The sequence below is a fragment of the Pteropus vampyrus genome, unplaced genomic scaffold, assembly GCF_000151845.1.
Source record: "Pteropus vampyrus isolate Shadow unplaced genomic scaffold, Pvam_2.0 Scaffold9, whole genome shotgun sequence".
Classification (NCBI taxonomy): domain Eukaryota; kingdom Metazoa; phylum Chordata; class Mammalia; order Chiroptera; family Pteropodidae; genus Pteropus; species Pteropus vampyrus.
The window spans coordinates 16,629,344-16,647,743 of NW_011888790.1; the positions used below are offsets into that span (position 1 = coordinate 16,629,344).

At 31.5% G+C, this 18,400-nt stretch overlaps 2 pseudogenes; both read right to left on the reverse strand.

Annotated features, from left to right (window-relative positions):
- Positions 1–24: 24 nt before the first annotated feature.
- LOC111730175 lies at positions 25–143 on the reverse strand (annotated as a pseudogene).
- Positions 144–12,315: 12,172 nt separating this feature from the next.
- LOC111730100 lies at positions 12,316–12,434 on the reverse strand (annotated as a pseudogene).
- Positions 12,435–18,400: the final 5,966 nt, after the last annotated feature.

Below are 18,400 nucleotides of genomic sequence, written 5' to 3' on the forward strand. Positions count from 1 at the left end.
TTATTTTTTATTTATTTTTTACAACGCCTACAGCATTTGATCTTCCTAGGTGGTCTCTCACCCAAGTATTAACCAGGCTCAACCCTGCTTAGCTTCCGAGATCAGACGAAATCGGGTTTATTCAGGTTGACATGACCGTAGATCGAAGTAACACTGTTGAACGCTATTGTGTCTTTCCATAGTGCCAGGTTTGTTGAGTGGAACCTTTTCAGATAAACCAATTGGGTACTCACACAGGTTAACACACAACACATAGAGAGAGGAAGTACAGTCTTACGTGACAGAGTGAAGGTATAAAAATCCCAAGCCAGTGGCTACGATGGGTCAGAAGGTCAGTTTTCTGCTCTTAGCACACCTATCCGTGATGCTATTGGGTTAAGCTTGAGCACTCTCTGTCTAAGGTGTTCAGTTTACAAAGTGGGATCCTCGTGCTTATCAGTTCCTGCAGATAGGCTCTTATCCAGGACAGTCATGGGTGACGTTTCTGTGATTTTAGGCATTAGATTGTGTGCATTAAGTTACAATTGACATTATTGTCATGGCTCCATTTTGTAAGTCTCAAAAGTTCTCATTTCTTTATGCTCCATATACCCCCAAAGCTAAAGTGTCTAATGACATAACTACTAGACACAGGTTGCTATTCCAATTTAAATGAAATAAAAAATTTAGATTTTCATGTGTACAATTAGCATTTCCAGTGCTCAATAGCCACATCTGGATATGGAGAAGATTTCTATTATTGCAGAAAGTTTTATTTGACAGTGCTGCTCTAAAATTATTCATGAAATACCGCAACTCTTTTAAGCATAGCACCTAAAGTCAGAAGTCTGATCTGGGTTTATAAGGAATGGGACTTTTAACCAAAATCATAGCTTCTATTCATTTATTTCTTCTTAACTTAATATCTATGTTCTTAGGTTACAATGTGAGAAAATTCCATCTTATTTCTTCTTCTGTCTCTAGCCTCAGATATCCATAATAATAAAATAGCCATCATCATTTAGAAGAACTTGTGACATAAATGACTTTAAATGCTTCATGCATTTGTCATTTGCAGAAAAGGAAACTATGCATTTGTCATTTGCAGAAAAGGAAACACTCTAGTAGAAGAGCCAGGAATATAAAGGAAACCAATTGGATGGATAATTCTTTATTTGTATCCTATGTGCCACACCAGCTCACATTCTTAGGATACACTGAGTGTCCTGGTAGTAACTTTCCTATGAATCATAGCACCTGCTCCTTCTATAGCCATGATGGATAGTTTGCAAATTAAGATCAGTCTATGTGAACTTGGGTAAGTTATATAACCTTTTTACACCACCATTTTCTTATTTATAGATAGGAACAATAATAATCCTACCTCAGAAAAGTAACTAAATTATAAATTAATATATAATTAAAAGGTTTACAACTGTGCCTAAAGTAATGAAACTTCCATGTTAGAAATTAATCATTTAGAAATGCTTATAAAAAAAGTATAAAATATTGTCATATTACTATATAAATAAACCTATTTTTTTGTAGCTAGAAAGCAATAGAAATCGTGATTTATTTTTTAATAGGATGGAAACTAAATGTGTTAATGTGTTATATAATTTCCTATTTTAGTTTCCTTTATATTTACATAGTAAATAGTAAATATGCTACATAATTTAAATGTGCTCTAGAGAGTAGTTCATCTTTATAGTTAAAGAGTATAAAACTCCTGTGTTTTCTTACATTTTCTAAAAAATAAGCAAATTGTGTTTATGTTAGTTAGATAAAAAGATTTTGTAAATTTACTTTTGTTCCTTATTCTAATACCTGATAAAATTTCAAAGTGACACAATTGGCCTTTCTTAAATTAGAACCTCATTTTCAGTTATTTATTAGAAAATTATAATTATATTTGGAGGAAATCTAATATAGTAAATAACCTTAGCTAAAAGCTAATTAACTAATTGGTTGGTATCTTTTAAATTTATTTTTTGTTTCAGAACATATTTAATAATATTTTTATAGGACGTTTTAATTTTAAATTAATGCTTGCCTCAGTCAAGCTTTGTACAGAGAAATGGAATTCATACTAGAGAAAATTTAATATGGTAATCTGATTTTACATTTGGAGGGCTGAAAAAGCGAAAAAGGATTATTGAGGTAACATAAAGATAGTAACAGTAGGAAGTAGCTATGAGCCATAGAAAACAGAATTATCAGAATCTAGAAGCTCGGGGAAGGGGTCAGACAGAGCCGATGCTGAGACATTTGAGGAAGGCATGCAGCCTGGCTGATGCTAGTAACTCAAGAACTCAGAAGAAGGGCGCTAAAGATTTGGAACTAAAATTGCTGAGGTGGTAGCATTGTCCAGTTTATGTGGATATGTATGAGAAGGAATAATGAGGTTCTCTTGCTGAGATTGTCAAAAAACCCGATTGTCCAGGTAAAATGTCATTGCTTGGGCTATGCTGAGAGGGACAGCAATAAATAGGAAAGAGAAAGTATCTCTTCTCTTTTTCCTGCTTCTAAAATCTCTCTCCTTCCAGATCCCCCTAGTGACAGAGGAAATTAAAGGATAAAGGAGAAATTGTCAATTTTGACACTCCCAGCTTCAGGGTTACAAAGCTGAAAATAGAGTAGTAAACAAAAATTTTATAATTGAAAAAAGCTTAAAAATTAGATTATTATGAATATAAATGTCCCCAATGCTAAATGCTTTAATTTATATCTGTCTATCCTTCCTTTCTCTTTTTTTTTTTTTTTTTTCTCTTTCCCCATCCCCTCCTGGAATAGGGTAAACAATTCTCCCATTTTCTCCAGAACTTTCTTGGTTTTAGCACTGAATACCTTGCATCTCAAGAAACTCCTCATTCCTGGGCAAACTGGGATCATTGGTCTCCTTATCCTAAAAAATTAATATTTAGGTATCTAGTTTCTATATATAAGAGTGAGAGGAAATCGCCAGATTAGAAGGAGGAAGGGAAACATGTTTTGTTATAAACAGATATATACATTTGTAAGTTAGGCATATCCTCTGCCCTGCTTGTTATTATTATTATTATTTTTTTTTATTATGACTATCTACAGAGGACCATAAAAGAAATCGATGGTGTAAGAGGAGATGTAAAAGGATAAGTTTTAACTGCTCTTTCTTGAGTGAAACAATACAAATTGTCACTACTCGACTGATAGTTGGAATTGATTTTCTACTGGCTAAAAAGCTATACACTGACATGTCACTGTGTGCTAAAACTCGGAGGAACTGAATGTCACAAATTCTAAATCCGATTAATATTGGAAGTATTAGTGCAGATACTAGTTAACACATTATCCATGGATGGCTAGTTCCTTTCACTATGCTGAAAGATACTTGACAGGATTTATAAGTTCGACTAGAGAGGGTTAACTTAAAATATTAATGTGTTTTTAATGTGTGTGGGACCTGGTTAGATAAAATGTCCTAGCCCATCTGGGTCATGTTGACTACTTCGTGGTGCTGCCATCCTGTTAAGGAGCTATCACTCCTTAATGGACAACTTATGTCATTTTAAGCAAATTCATTTTCAACAACAACACACTTTTCTTTCACAGTCAAATCGTTTTTTTCTGTTTAATCTTATTTCCCGTCAGAATATTTTTAATGACATTTAAGCCTCTTAAAGATCTAGTTTCTTACTGCCTTCTCAACTTTAGTTCCAACCACTCTGTTCTTCATCCTCGGTAGTATGGTAATACCAAGAGCTACTTCAAATGTGTGTCAATTAAGGTGAAGGCTAAGTTAGGATAATTATAACAAAGAGACACAAACAAGTGTATTTCTTCTCACGTAGTTGTCTAGTTGGCTTAGATTAGTGGGGCAGCTGTGCTCTGTGAAGTCATACAGGGATCCAGGTTCCTGACTTCCTTTGCTCTGCCATTTATTGGATATAGGGCTCTTCTGCATGGTCCAAGCTGAGATGCAAATAATACACATTCCAGCCTGCAAGCGGAGAAAAATGAGATAAAATTCAAGGTAGTTTATCTTTGCTTAAGTGAGGAAACTGCACAAATGATTCTTGCTAACCTGGCCACTCACAGCTACAAAGGAGGTTGGGACCTATAACGGGCAGCTGGGAGGGCCATATCCTCAGTAATAAAAAGACAACAAATTTGAGGATACAATGAGAAGTGTGTCAAAGAAGACACTCATTTTATGGAAATTTCAAATCGCCTAAATGAACAGAATCACTTTTTTTCTATACCTTAAATATAAGAATGTTATTGCACTTATCACATTATATTATGTATTTCAATGTTTACCTCAGATAAGAGACTGCAAAATCCTTAAAATAAGGGTAGAGGTTTCTTCATTTATATAGTTCCTAAACCTTGCACATGGTAGATGATCACTTCATGTCATTGAACTGATTAGAATAGATTGCATTTCTGTGACAACTAATTAGGTACAGAGATTATAACAGCCTCCTTTTCTGCTATATTAAATTTATTGGGGTGATATTGGTTAAGAAAAGTATATGGATTTCAAGTGTACAATTCAATAAGATGTCATATGTATATCGTATTGTATGTTCATGGAAACAACTAAAGTATCCTTCGATAGATGATTGGATAAAGAAGATTTGGTACATATATACAATAAAATATTATTCAGCCATAAGAAAAAATGAAATATTATCATTTGTAATAGTATGAATGTATCCTGAGATTATTATGCTAAGCAGACTAACAATTTTCATTTTATAGATGGGAATCCTGAGGTTCTAACAAAATCAAATGACTTCTAAAATCTAGTTCATGATGAAGCAAGGATTAGAAGAGCCTTTTTAATTTCTGGTTCAATTTTATTAAAGTAAGCCCAGCAATACCATGGGTCTGCTCTGGCATAGAAATCATTAATTTAAAAACTAAACACTTGAATTTAAAAACTAAACATTTCAATGACATTGCATTTATTGTGTGTGTGTTTTTTTAAATGTCAACATTCAAAGACATTCTTCTGCATCCTGATGCATCTTGACAACATACCTAATCCTTTTCTTATTTAGCATCATCTTACAATGCCCAATTGGTATCTTTCCAGTTAATATTGTCATCCTCGAACATCATGCTTCTGCATAGTCTTAAAATTAAGATTATTGCTATATTATTATATGAAAATAACTATAAAAATAAAGACTGTCTTTTAATTAACAAGATATATTTATTAGAAAAAAATTAAATACACATGCTAATGGTGAGAGGAGGGTTGCAGAGATGATGCTGAAATTTATCAGAAAAAATATCTTGGAAACTCAATGGCGATTGACTACATTACATATAAGTTCAGACACATTTGGTAACATTCTGGCTCTACTACGTAGTAGTTCCGCAACTTTTTGAAAGTCACTTCTCCTTTGTAAGCCTCAACTGCCACATTGCTAAAATAAGGATAATTCCTTGATACTGGCTTTATAGGATAATCGATTTAATTCTCTTCCTGAAATGGATTTAGCAAATAATAAATAATAGCCTTGATTACTATCATTATAAATCTAAGTGCCTCATAAGACATAACTGTAACTCATATAAGATATTAAAATAAGTTTGTTTAAATTAGCTAATAATTTTTAAGAGGTCAATAAAAATAATTGTTTGTTCCTCTAAATTCCAGGCATTAGCATTTATATTATGTTTTCTATTTTTTGCTAACATACAAAGAAAAATAACATAGTTTTTGAATTAGTCTACATTACTCTTAGGTCATAGAGCAAAACATAAAATTCCAGCACATTCCAGTGGGAAAACAAGCAATTGTCAGAGGGGGTAATCACAAAGAAATGTAGAGATTGGCAAATGCCTTAAAAGTGCAGAAAAACAAATACATATGAGATGGCTATTTTAAAAGGGAATAAATGAAAACATTTCCATAGTCAAAAGTTTAAGAATGAGATAAATTAAAAATAACAAAGTTAAAAAGAAAAAATAGTCTTCACTTGTATATCCCTGAAAATAAAGCATTTTTATTGTCTACTACTTTCATTAACTAACATCAACCCTTAAACACCAGACTCCTTACCAAAAGAATGGCCTGGAAGAGATTTTGAATTAAACGGAGGACAAGTTTTTCCAGTGAGCTTTGAAACTTATTACTGATTGAGTTTTTCGTTGCAATAATGTAATTTTTTCAATCTAAATAAAAAATATGTATCTATTTGTACCACCTTAGAATTACAGGAATTAACACTGATTAACGCTGTCATTAATCTGTGGTTTAGGGTTTAAAGGAAGCACCTTCAATGGGTTTATTGTGAACATTTTATTGAAGTGTTATAAGAATACAATTTATAATTATAGATTTAATATGACATTGAGCAGGCTAGATCCAAAGTTAAAGAGAAGTACAGATATGAAACCCTCATAATTATTGGTTCAAAAACTCTAATTGCATTTTATACCATTTATTCTATCACTTGAATGTCTCTGTGATTATACTTTTATCTTTTTTATATGTAGATAAAGTAAGATGAATTTAATTCATTTTCATGTTAGTTGTACTTGTGATTTTTGAAGGAAATCTAAAATGATAGACATATCAAAACTGAGTTTTCCCTAAACATAAGAATTCTTATTAAAATATACTTTTATCTACTAAGATTTAATTCTGTCTAGAATGGGAAAATATTTTAGTAAAAGTAAATGTAAATTAAGGATTAATTGTTTTGAGTTTTACTGAAGCTATTTATTTCATTCAAACAAAAAGGACTGGGGTTATAGAAAATCTTCTGTAAGTTTTTATAGATTTTTATTTATTTTTTCTCATATCACTAATTCATTCCACCCTTTTCTAATGAGTTATTGCTAAGTTGTTCAAGTGCAAATGTTTGAGACATTATGAAAAGGAAACTAACAATATGATTCAAGATCTTAGAATTTATCATCTAAAAGATCTATTATGAGAACACTGTACAATTAATTTGTTCATATTTTAATCCTCAAAGAATTTAAGATAGATATTGAAAATATTTTAAATAGTTCTTTTATCAATTATTTAAAGTCACAATAATCATGCATTAAAAAATGGCCACAACGCTCCTGCGGAAAAATAAGAGTAAGTGCATACAGCTCACTCCATCTGCAGTCATGGGCTGGGAAGCGCTATTGACCTCAGTGGGCCCTCCATGCTTTTGTATGTTGGATAGCTGTTGAAATATTCTGAGGTGGGGTGATCAGCTTTTCTTCACATGTCTCTCATTCTGTATCAGGGTAGCCTGGCCATGTTCTTATGGTGGTAATGGTTGAAACATAAGAGTAAAAGCACATAGCTTTTGAGATATCAAGTGGAAATCCATTCCATAGAACCCATGCCCACAACATTCTCTTAGCCAAAATAGTTAAAAGATTAGATCAGTTTCACCCTGTAGGAAGAGCTCTGCCTTTATAGCTACAAAGGCTGCAAAGCCACATGACAAAAGGGTGTAGATACAGGGAGAGGGAAAGGATTGTGACCATCTTTAGATTCTATGATATATTTGTTTAATATTTTATAATAAATTTCTTTTACACTCATTAGCCAACCAAATCATCTATATTCAGGAATTATGCTATAACAATTAACTAATGTATTTATCTGCTTTGTATTTTTGAACTACGAAGCAACACATTATTTCTTAACTAAAAAAAAAACAACAACTTTATTTTGATGGCTTTGACCAGTAATGGAACATGAATTGAGCATCAATAAATTAAACTTCAATAACGTATTGGATCCTGTGTAGTTCTTATTATTTCAAACAATGTAGAAGTGTTGTCTGGTAAAATAGTAAGGATTGTTCTATTTAGACAGCCACCTTTCCATTGGGAAGTAAAGTCACAGACCTAACTGGGTGGTAACATGCATTTGCCTCCATAAGAATTTATACAAATTATGAAAACAAGAATGTGATGTGCAAGTAAATATTAAAATCTATATCTCTTCAATGCAGTTCTATAGAACATAATTATAAATCCCTTAAAGATGTGTAAGAAATGAAATTTCTCTTAATCTCAAATCTAGACGGAAGTACAATTCTACTACAAAGGCAAGGAAATTAAATTATGATATTAATATTTCTGCTGATTAATATTTCTTAGTATCACAAATTGGCTTAATAAAGATTTATGTTTTCAGAATGGAGTCTGTATTAATTTGCAAATCTTCAATGATACCTACCGTTCTTGCTCTAAACTTATTTCTTGAATATCCTTAAAGCCATAGCTTCTTCTCAAATGTATTACTTAATAAATGACTTCATGATTCCAAAAGTAATTATTGGCCTTTAGAAGATGTAATTTTAGACTTTGTCTATAAAATACCATTCAAATAAAAAGTTAAAAAGAAAAATGATGTTTTCTATTTGGAATTTGCATTACTGTTTTAATACTGAATTTTTAAAATCATGATCAGTTTAGTTTGTTGATGTTCCATGAGGCAGAAAATTTGTCTTAGATTCTCAGAGCCTGAGATCGAGCCTGGTACAGAGCATAGGTTCAATAAATATTTTTTCAATAAAACATTTGTTGACTGAATGAATGATGTTATTATATAATTTAATAACGTTGTTCTTTGATGACGGGAATAATCAACAAAGGATTTTCCACAATCCGCATAACTGAGAAATAATGAACCCATTCTTTAAGGGCCATCAGATCATTCATAAATTTCTTCAGAGTGACACAAATAATCCTAAAATAAAAATCAGAGCTAAATAACTCCAGGTTATTTTCACTTTTACACTTTTGCAGATTTCTTTTTAGGTTCATGGCTGTTTGACCTCTTCACTGTCAAATCAGAATGGTTCCTTTGAGTTACTTTGGCAGCCCAAATGGAACATATTGTTAAATTAAAAATCTAAGACTACGTTTAACTTCAATGAGTTTACACACTCAGGAATTTGTAAAATTTAGGAAGAAATGCTATTTCTAAACTAGGAACTATATGTCTATTAAATTTTGCTGAAGAAGATCCATAAGCAACACAACTTAGAAAGGTAATAAATTTTCCAATATTTTAAATTTGCTCTTTATGAGATTTCTCAAAGTCAGCAGGACATCTTTTTGTTATGCTATTATAAAATCCAGAGTTGGATTCAATATGCCAGAAGCACGAACCACAGATTCTCTATTATTTTTTTTTAAAAAGTTGTCTGGTAAATAAAGATTATTCTCGGTGCATTTTGTCTTTTTCATATACACAATAGTTTGTTCTAAGAAATGCCATAACAAATTTATAAATTTTACTGTTTTCTTAGGAAAATCAATTTGATAAATTATTTAGATTTCTGGGAGAGAGGAGGTAGAGGCAAGGATTAGGGGAGGGACTGCTCAATAGACTCAAATTACTATAAATTTTCTAGTTCTTAGTTTGAGTAGATAGTTCATGAGTAATAATTGTATTATTATGCTTAATATAGTATTATGCTTACAACTTGCATATATATTACATATCTTTCATGCAAGTAACAAACAATAAATGAAGTCATTTTTAGAGGAAAATGTAGTGAAAACTGCTTATAAATGCTAATTATGTTGAACTGTTTTAAACTCTAAAAGTATCTTGCCAAAAGCACACCAAAAAAACATTCTTCAGATATACTTTTTGAGAAGAAATGAAATCATAATTTTTGTATATGAAATTTCTACATATTATCTAATCAAGATATGAATAACATTGTTTCCTGACAATTTAGGAGAAATCAATGGAGGATTTTCTACAGTCTTCATAATAGTAAATGATAAAGATATGATTTCAAGAAAATGCCCATCATTTGCATGTGGAATACGCAGGACAAAATAAATGAATAAACAATACAGAAACAAACTCATAGATACAGAAAACAAATTGTTGGTTGTCAGATAGGTATTGGGGGGTCTGGGTGGAAAAAGGTGAAGGGATTAAGAAGTACAAATCAGTAGTTACAAAATAATCGTGGAGATATAAAGTATAACATAGGGAATATAACCAATAATATTATAATAACTATGTATGGTGCCAGGTGGCTACTAGACTAATCGAGGGATTACTTTGTAAATTATATAACTATCTAACCACTATGCTATGTGCCTGAAACTAATCTGAAATAATATTAAATGTCAACTGTAACTGAAAAATAAAAATCATTTTAAAAAGGAAAGAAAATGCCCATTTATTTTGTTTATAGTTAAATTTAAAGGGAATTTAAAATTAAGAATACAGTTAAGAAACAACATATATATAATTTATGACCATCTTTGTCCATAAAGATGGTGTTAAGAAATTGTATGTGCATACATTTTTTATTGGGTAGGTGCATCATACCAAAAGAAAAAAAAAGTAATTAGCAATGATTAATTTGGGCAATTAAATAAACTCAACAATTTATATAGGTTACCAAGAAATTACACCTAGAAACTACAATATATAATTTAATAAAATTGTTACATTATAATAAAGTTACATATACATGAAATACAGAGTTAATGTTGAGACAAAATTAAATTGAATTGACAAAAATATAATTAGGTGAATTAGTTTTCAGATAGCTAGGAAATTCAGCTTTCTTTGCAAAAAAAAGTAATATGAATTGTTAAAATACAATATATTTTAAAATTAAATTAATTTTGATAAATTGCAGTAAGCAATATATTAACTTTGCATTATGCTGGACATAACATTGTAAAATATAAATGATGCATGGGTTCTCAAAAATTGTTCTGTGTTATCATTTATATTTTCTTTTTTATTTTAGAAAATAAATTGGCATTTTTTTCATAACTTGCCACCTCTTACTGACCTTAGACAGATGTTTACTTATTGCAAGTGAGAAAAAAAATCAATTCACATTATTTAAAAAAAAATAAAACAAAATAAAACAAAACGAATAGCATTTACTGACTTGTGTAATAAGTCAAGAGCAGGTCCAGGAATTAAACAATGTCAGAAAGGCATCAGGCCTCTCTGTCCTCTGATTTAGCCTTACCCTGTTTGGGGAAATATCATTAGGCCATTTCTACCCACAGAGCGAGGATGATGACTACTGGCAGATGGGTAGATCCAGGCTTATATTCTCTCAGCCTGGTCAATTTGATAAAAAGTGAAGGCATGTTTTCCAATAATTCTGGAGAAGTTCCCGGAGCCAATTCCCATTGGCCTTTAGTCACACTGCATGTATATCCCTGAAAAATGGTTCTCAAAAGGAAAACCAAATACAACCACCAAAATAAAGATAAATGAATTCTAGGCACAAAAACAACAGATTAAAATGCTTATATAGTCTTTAGCCCCTAATACTCAAACACACATTTTTTCCCACAAGTACAATTTTTAAAATGGTTCTGCTTTAATATAATTCACTCATTACTTCTATTATATTTCTGACAACTCTTTTTTTTTTTTTGCACCGAGAAAAATTACTATTCCATAATATGGATCTGTACACATCACTAACATCTCAAAAACTGTTTTTATTATTACATTCAGAAAACAAAGTTTTTCATTCAAAAACATTTATTCGGGGCCTGCTAATTGTTAGGTTACCGTATTCGCACAGGGGCTACCATAATGAATAAACTGGATCAGGTCTCTGTCCTCAGGAATTTTTAAGTCCAGAGGAGGACACACTTTACCATATAATTGCAGCAAAAAAATATAATTTCCAAAAGAGTTTGGAGAATCCTATGCTAGCTCAGAGCCAGGGTGTATATACAAACCAAAAAGTGAGAGGAAATAATAGGAGTCACTTCCCAGAAAAAATGACATATAAACTGAGCCCAGCTTGATAACAAGAAATTATATTGGTGTCTGTGGAAAGAAAGTGTTCCAGATAAAAGAAACAGCAGTTCTAAACACCCAGAACTAAGAGTAAAAATGGTGATTTGAGGAATTAGAAGGTGTTTAATATAGCAGCATCATAAAATAAAATATAAGGGGATGCTTGGAGGATAATGTTAGAGGATTAAAAAGGATGAGTTATAAAAGGACATTTAAATGCTCTATAATATGACTTTTTAAAAGGTATCTTTTCAGTACTCATCCCTCATTATGCCTTATAGCACTCTCTCTTCTCTCCAGCATCATAAAAGTCAGAAAATCTGATACACTGAAAATAATTCTGAATAGCTCAATTTTCTTACATATAAAACTAAGATAATGAGAGTGTCCATGTCACAAGGTCGTTGTGTATTAACTGGGTTAACACATAGAATCTACTTAGGGCAGCACCTGATTCATACCTGATTAGTTACTGTTCTTATTGTATCAGAAGTCTGTCTTAGATTTCTCCATTTCTTTACTTTTGACAGAACTGGTTTGTTTGTCAAGAATTTTTTTTTTTTTTTTTTTAAAGCCTACAGTACCTGGTCTTCCTAGGTGGTCTCCCATTCAAGTACTAACCAGGTCTGACCTTGCTTAGCTTCCAAGATCAGATGAAATCAGTCATGTTCAGGGTGGCATGGCTGTAGATAAGAATTTTTTTCTTCCCTGTATCTGAAGTCCATCTCAACATTATTACCTCTAAGAATATTTCTTATGTCTTGCAACCCTCCTAACTCATATTTGGACTTTATGAAATGCAACTTTTAGTGTAGGTCGTCCTGAAATAAAATCTTGTACATGTATATTTCTACCTATGGAGCCTATGACCTCGTGCAGGTTTTTTTTTTTTTTTTAATCGATGTTCTCCATTTAGCCTAGTGCTGTGTTGATATGAATGTATAAGTTTTTCTTTTTCTAATTTGAACTGAATCCAAATATCAGAAGTAAAATAAATAAGAAATTCAAAATCAACACACACACAATACTGAAAATTAATACTGAAAAAAATTCATTCATGTGAACCTCTGGTTATAAATTCCTGGAGTTCATAAAATGCATAAATCTGATCGATTGAGCTGTAATTTATATTTTTATGGCATATAATCAAATGAAATCCATAGAGTAAACTAGATGTAAAGTGATAACATTAAGGATGATTAAAGAATCAAATACTTTTAAACACTTTTAGAAATACACTTACAATCAAATAGATAAATAGAGCCAAGTGGTGCTTAGAATCTTACTTTGCTATGCTTATTTCAGTTAGCTGCTATCTAATCAATTAACAGGATTTTAGTTCAAGGAAGTATGTGAAACTGAAAAATAGAAATTGTCATTTCTCTAAATATCATTGAGTAACAGCATGTTATTAACTCAGACTGTCCTACTGCCTAAATATTTAAAACACACTCATATAGTAATATTCAAATACTAATCTAAACTCTTTAGATGAATTATTTCACTTCATCTTTAAAATATCACTTCCACCATTATGACCATTTTACAGGTGAGAAAATTAGGCCACAGGGAGGTTAAGCAGCTTACTGTAGCTCAAACCATCAGTAAAAGGCAGAGCCGATATTTCACCCAGACATCATGGCTCCAGAATGGAAACTAAAACACCATTGTGTGCTCTTTCTGATTTTTAAAATATGCCTTACATAGAAAATGGGGAAGAAAAAACTAGGGGAAAAGAGATGACTGACTAAATTAACAAATTTAACTCAACCAGAATGTGCTATTACTATGCAGACATTTATATCATTTGAGGTTAAAACTGTCCCCACATATGTCCCCCTGTATTAGGTATTGCTTTGACATCCACTCTTCAGGCTATAGCTATTTTGTCATAGTTTTATTCATATATTGACTTTTTAAAAATGTTACCTCCAACCATAGACTGTTACTGAATGTTATAAGTGGTGGTAATCAATAGTCACTACAACATATGAAATGTGTTAAAGGCAATACCTACAAAGTTCTTTTTAATGAGCACACGTGTTTGTATCAACTGGTGTATTTATTGGTTTATTCTTCTCTGTCACTGAAAATAACAGATGAATTTAGATGTGTTTACTTATTGTATGTTTCAAGCCAAATTCTCTGAACATTTTCTTTCAGACAAGACTAATCCATTCTATTCACAATTTCCAAAACCAAGTCCTTTTGCATTTACTTCAAAATGATAAATTATAGAATCAGTATTTTCATCTCTGTTTTTCTATTATCTTTTTTTGTTGTCTTTTTACTTGCTTGCTTCTAAATCTGTTTTTAAGTTCTGTACCTTTAACACTTTCACAAGTACACTTCAAAGATAAACATTAAAACTAGTGGTTCCTGAATCGAGACAGAGTTGAAAATGGCTTCTAATGTATAGCACATGAAGTTTTTTATGCCTTTTCTTATTAGTTGATTTCCATGACTGGAAGAAAAAGGAAAAAATGTTTTGCATGTGTTTCTATGTGAGTCATGTTAAAGCATATTTGAGCAAAAATCTATTTGAATCAGACAGCATACATCAAGCTGTTCACAACAAAAGTCTTTTATAGGTGGGAAGAAACAAGAACAAGGCAAAATGCATACACATATATACTAGACAAAAAAAAAAAAAAAGGTTGGTTTTGCAAAGTTACTTTCCTTTAAGGAATGACAGGGAATTTATCTGGCAGATTATCTAACCAGCGCTGATCAGACCATTTAAAATTCCATTGTTGAGAGAGCCGAAACTGTAATTAAGTGAAATCTTGGTTTGGTGACATGTGGCTTACAGAATAAGTGACTCAATTTGGGGCCTGTTGTCTTATTTTTAACACTCATGAGAAGCTATTCAAGAGTGAATATCAAAGTGTTAAGAGAAAGAAGTACAATGGATAAAAAAAAAAAAAAAGACTACAAAAATAAAGACATAAAAAAACTTTATTAAAAACATGTTATTGGCTGTTTGAAAAATCCTTTTATTTAAGCACATTTCCAAAACTATAAAATGAAAACAAGTATATGCTGGCTTTGAATACTATCCATCCAGCCAATAGACGGGCAGCTTTTCTCAGCCCTAAAAAAGGTAAATTGTTAAACATTCAATGACATTACAATATATTGATATGATTATATAAAGATGGTTGGAAAATTTATTATTATGGATCATTGGAAAAATCTATTAAAAATCTGTTTGGCAATTGCAACTTTAGAAATGAGATTAGTTATAAGAAAGAGTTTGAGAGGTTCTTAAAAAATATTCTGGGACACTAATGTTCAGAGATGAATTCCTTATTAGGGAAATCTGATGCAATTGTCACTTTAAAAAATAATATTGCAATCTTATTTTTCCAAAGCTAATATTTAAAATGATGTATTAATCCTATTATTATCCCTTTTTATAAAAGATTTTAAAAGTTATAATAATCATTTCCTCAAAAGTCACCTAAGAGAGAATATAGAATACAATTTATTTTAGGATATTTTGCTGCCCTCTAGTGTGCAGAAATTAACAATAGAGTTCATTTTCTAAATTATATAATTGTTCTCAAAATGCAAGATTTTAAAAATGGCAACTTTAGACCAGTATGAAATGGGTAAAAAAATGTCGCTTGGAAAACAAATTAGAACCAGAGGTCAGTTCTATGCAAAGATTTTTCTTACTTTAATTCAACTTAGATTCAATAGCTCCTCCTCCCCTTCTCTTTGACTACTACACAGCCCATCTCATTTGCATAAAACCATCTCCAGATTTCAGATATTCAGGCAAGTTAGATTGTTGACTACCCTTCTAATACAGTGAGTTCCATATTTTCTCCCGGATGCATGTGAAACAATGTATGCATATTGCTAAAATGGGTGCCTTCTCTCAATCTATTAGCTTCCAACATACTGAAACAGTTAAATTGTGATTAGGGAAATTGGTTCATGCCAAGTAAAAGGAGCCTAATGTAAAGCCTCTTGCTACTCTCACTAACAGATTTTTTTTTTTCCCCTAAATAGGAATATTCAGGAGATGCAACTATTCAAAAAAAAAAAAAAAAGGGAGACTCAGTGAAGGGTCAACAGAAAGGATTTGAGCCAAAAGAAAAGTTTAAACTGGGTTTAGAAAATCATTTTGGGGGAGACTTTTGAAATTTAATTCATAGAATTGAGGATAACTATTCTTTGTCTACCAATGGCCAATATTAACCAATAGACTTGATTATGCATTGAAAAAGATATGATGGAGAATATCTCACAGCATTGTTTTAATTTTCTATGTTGAATCCATGACTTTAAAATTAGAATGCATTCACATAGAGACCATAGCCCAGTTCATACTATTAGAAAATCTATGAATGTCTTTCAGAACTGACTTGTATCACCTTTTTTATCATGTTTTTACTGAAAAGTGAATGACAGCAAAATTGAGTGATTACAAATAGCTTTGTGACTTTTAATATCAAAAAAGAATACTAAATATCAAGAATCATTATTGAATACCAAATGCCAGATAATAATATTTTACTTGGCAATGCTGTATTCTTAATATTATCCAAATTGTATAAAAAATCATCTCTGTAAAAATCATAAAGAATTATTTTGTCTTTATGTTTTGGCAAATCTCCTGTATGTTTCCTGTGTAGTTTTGGGATGAAATCATAAAGTTTAGGGAATTGTAGCATCAATGGCAAACATTTTTATACATTTTAGAATGTAAATGAAATTTGGGTTGATATTTTTAATATTTTAATATAAATTATTAATAAGCATGTTATTCAGTCAGTTTTCTGATTATTCTCAGCTAACATAACACTCTACATGTTAGTATACATTTTATAATAAATTAGAGCAAATCTTCTAATTTGTAAAAAATTCATACATATTCATACAAATCTAATTTGTAAAAAATTCATACATATACATTTTATAATAAATTAGAACAAATCTTCTAATTTGTAAAAAATTCATACATAGGGTTACCAAGTGACTTAAACATCCTAGTTATTTTATTCAACAGCTGGGAAGTGAGAAAGTACAATTATACCTGCTGTTATAGTTAGTAGCAGTAAAGGTAGCATCAGTATTCATTTCCATGGGGCAAGTTTCGTTTCATGTTTTCTTATATTTGTTTATAGATACTATTTCCCTACTCCCAGATAACTAAGGATATAAGAAATTTGAACAGTTTTGAATGCAACCATCTTTTTTACACCCTGAGCATAGGAGAGAGAGATTCCTGTTAGCTGAGTGTCTGCACCGTGCACCAGGTATCCTATGTACACTTTTGTGGTCTTAATCTTTTATTCCTTATAACAGTCATTTGATGTGGAAAACATTAGCTTCATTTTAAAGATGAAAAAAAAAGAGGTTGAGAAAAAAATCAACATCTCTCATGTATTGAGCTTTTCCTAGTTGCCAGATACTGTTCTAAAATCTTTCTGAAAATAATTATTTTTAATCCTGATGACAACACAAAGACGTAGGTTTTATGGCTCCAATGTTACAGATGAAACAACTACTTTAAAGAAATTAGTAGTTTGACCATGTTTACACAGCTTTCAAGTAGTAAAACTGAGACTCTCTCTCAGATCAGTCTGATTATAAACTTTGTTCTCCTATTAGTGTTAACAGGGTGAATTATGAAGAACAATTGGAGGGTGTAAGCATCACTGCCCTCACTCTCATTCCCAGGAAAAAGACATCATTTCTTTCCTTTGTTTACCTAAAGGCAGATTGAGGGTAGATATCAAACTGAAACTCAGATTTGTGGGAGCCAAACTTTATTTTAGACAGGAATCCTTTGAACAACGCTAAACACTAGGACTAAGGTTCCCAGACTTGGCAAAGACCCATATGCCCAAATTTGGCATAAAGTTATAATGTTATCCAATTTAAAAGGAACAATGAATTAATGAGAAAAGGCCAAGAGAGTGTCTTTAAGAAAAGTCAGACCAACATAAACAAAATGAACCCTCCAGATCCCATCTGATCTCGGAAGCTAAGCAAGGGGTGGGCCTGGTTAGTACTTGGATGGGAGACTACCTAGGAATACCAGGAGCTGTATGTTTAAATAAATAAATAAATAAACAAACAAACAAAAGGCTAAAGATGAATAGTGATGAGAAAAGAGGGCAGGCTACAGAGATCTTGCTTCTTAGAGGAATGATCAGATTTTATCCACTGCTATCCAGCCCACTTCCAAACTCCTATTCTACTTTGCATCCATGCTCAGTTATATTTTCACCTTCTGGAAAGATCAATGTTCTCTCCTGCCTCTGACACTTTAATTATGGTGCACTTTTACATGGAATTCATTTTCTCACATTTTTCTCCCACTTTACTTTTCCTAATTCCTACTTATTTTTCAGGTTTTAATTTATAATCATTTCTCCAATGAAGCCTTCTCTTATTCTAAGTCCGTATTAGGTCCCATATCTTAAATTTCCTGAAATACCTGAACTTCCACTCTCATAACTCTAATTACTTAATTCTTCCTCTTTATCTAATAACCTCCTCTTTACAAGTCTGCCTCTTGATCACACTGGAAACTCCATGAAGACAGGTTCTATGTATGTCAGGTTCTTTGTTCATCGGCGTTCTATTGCATTTGGCACATTGTTGAACAGAAGAATGAATGTGAATCTGCTCTCATTT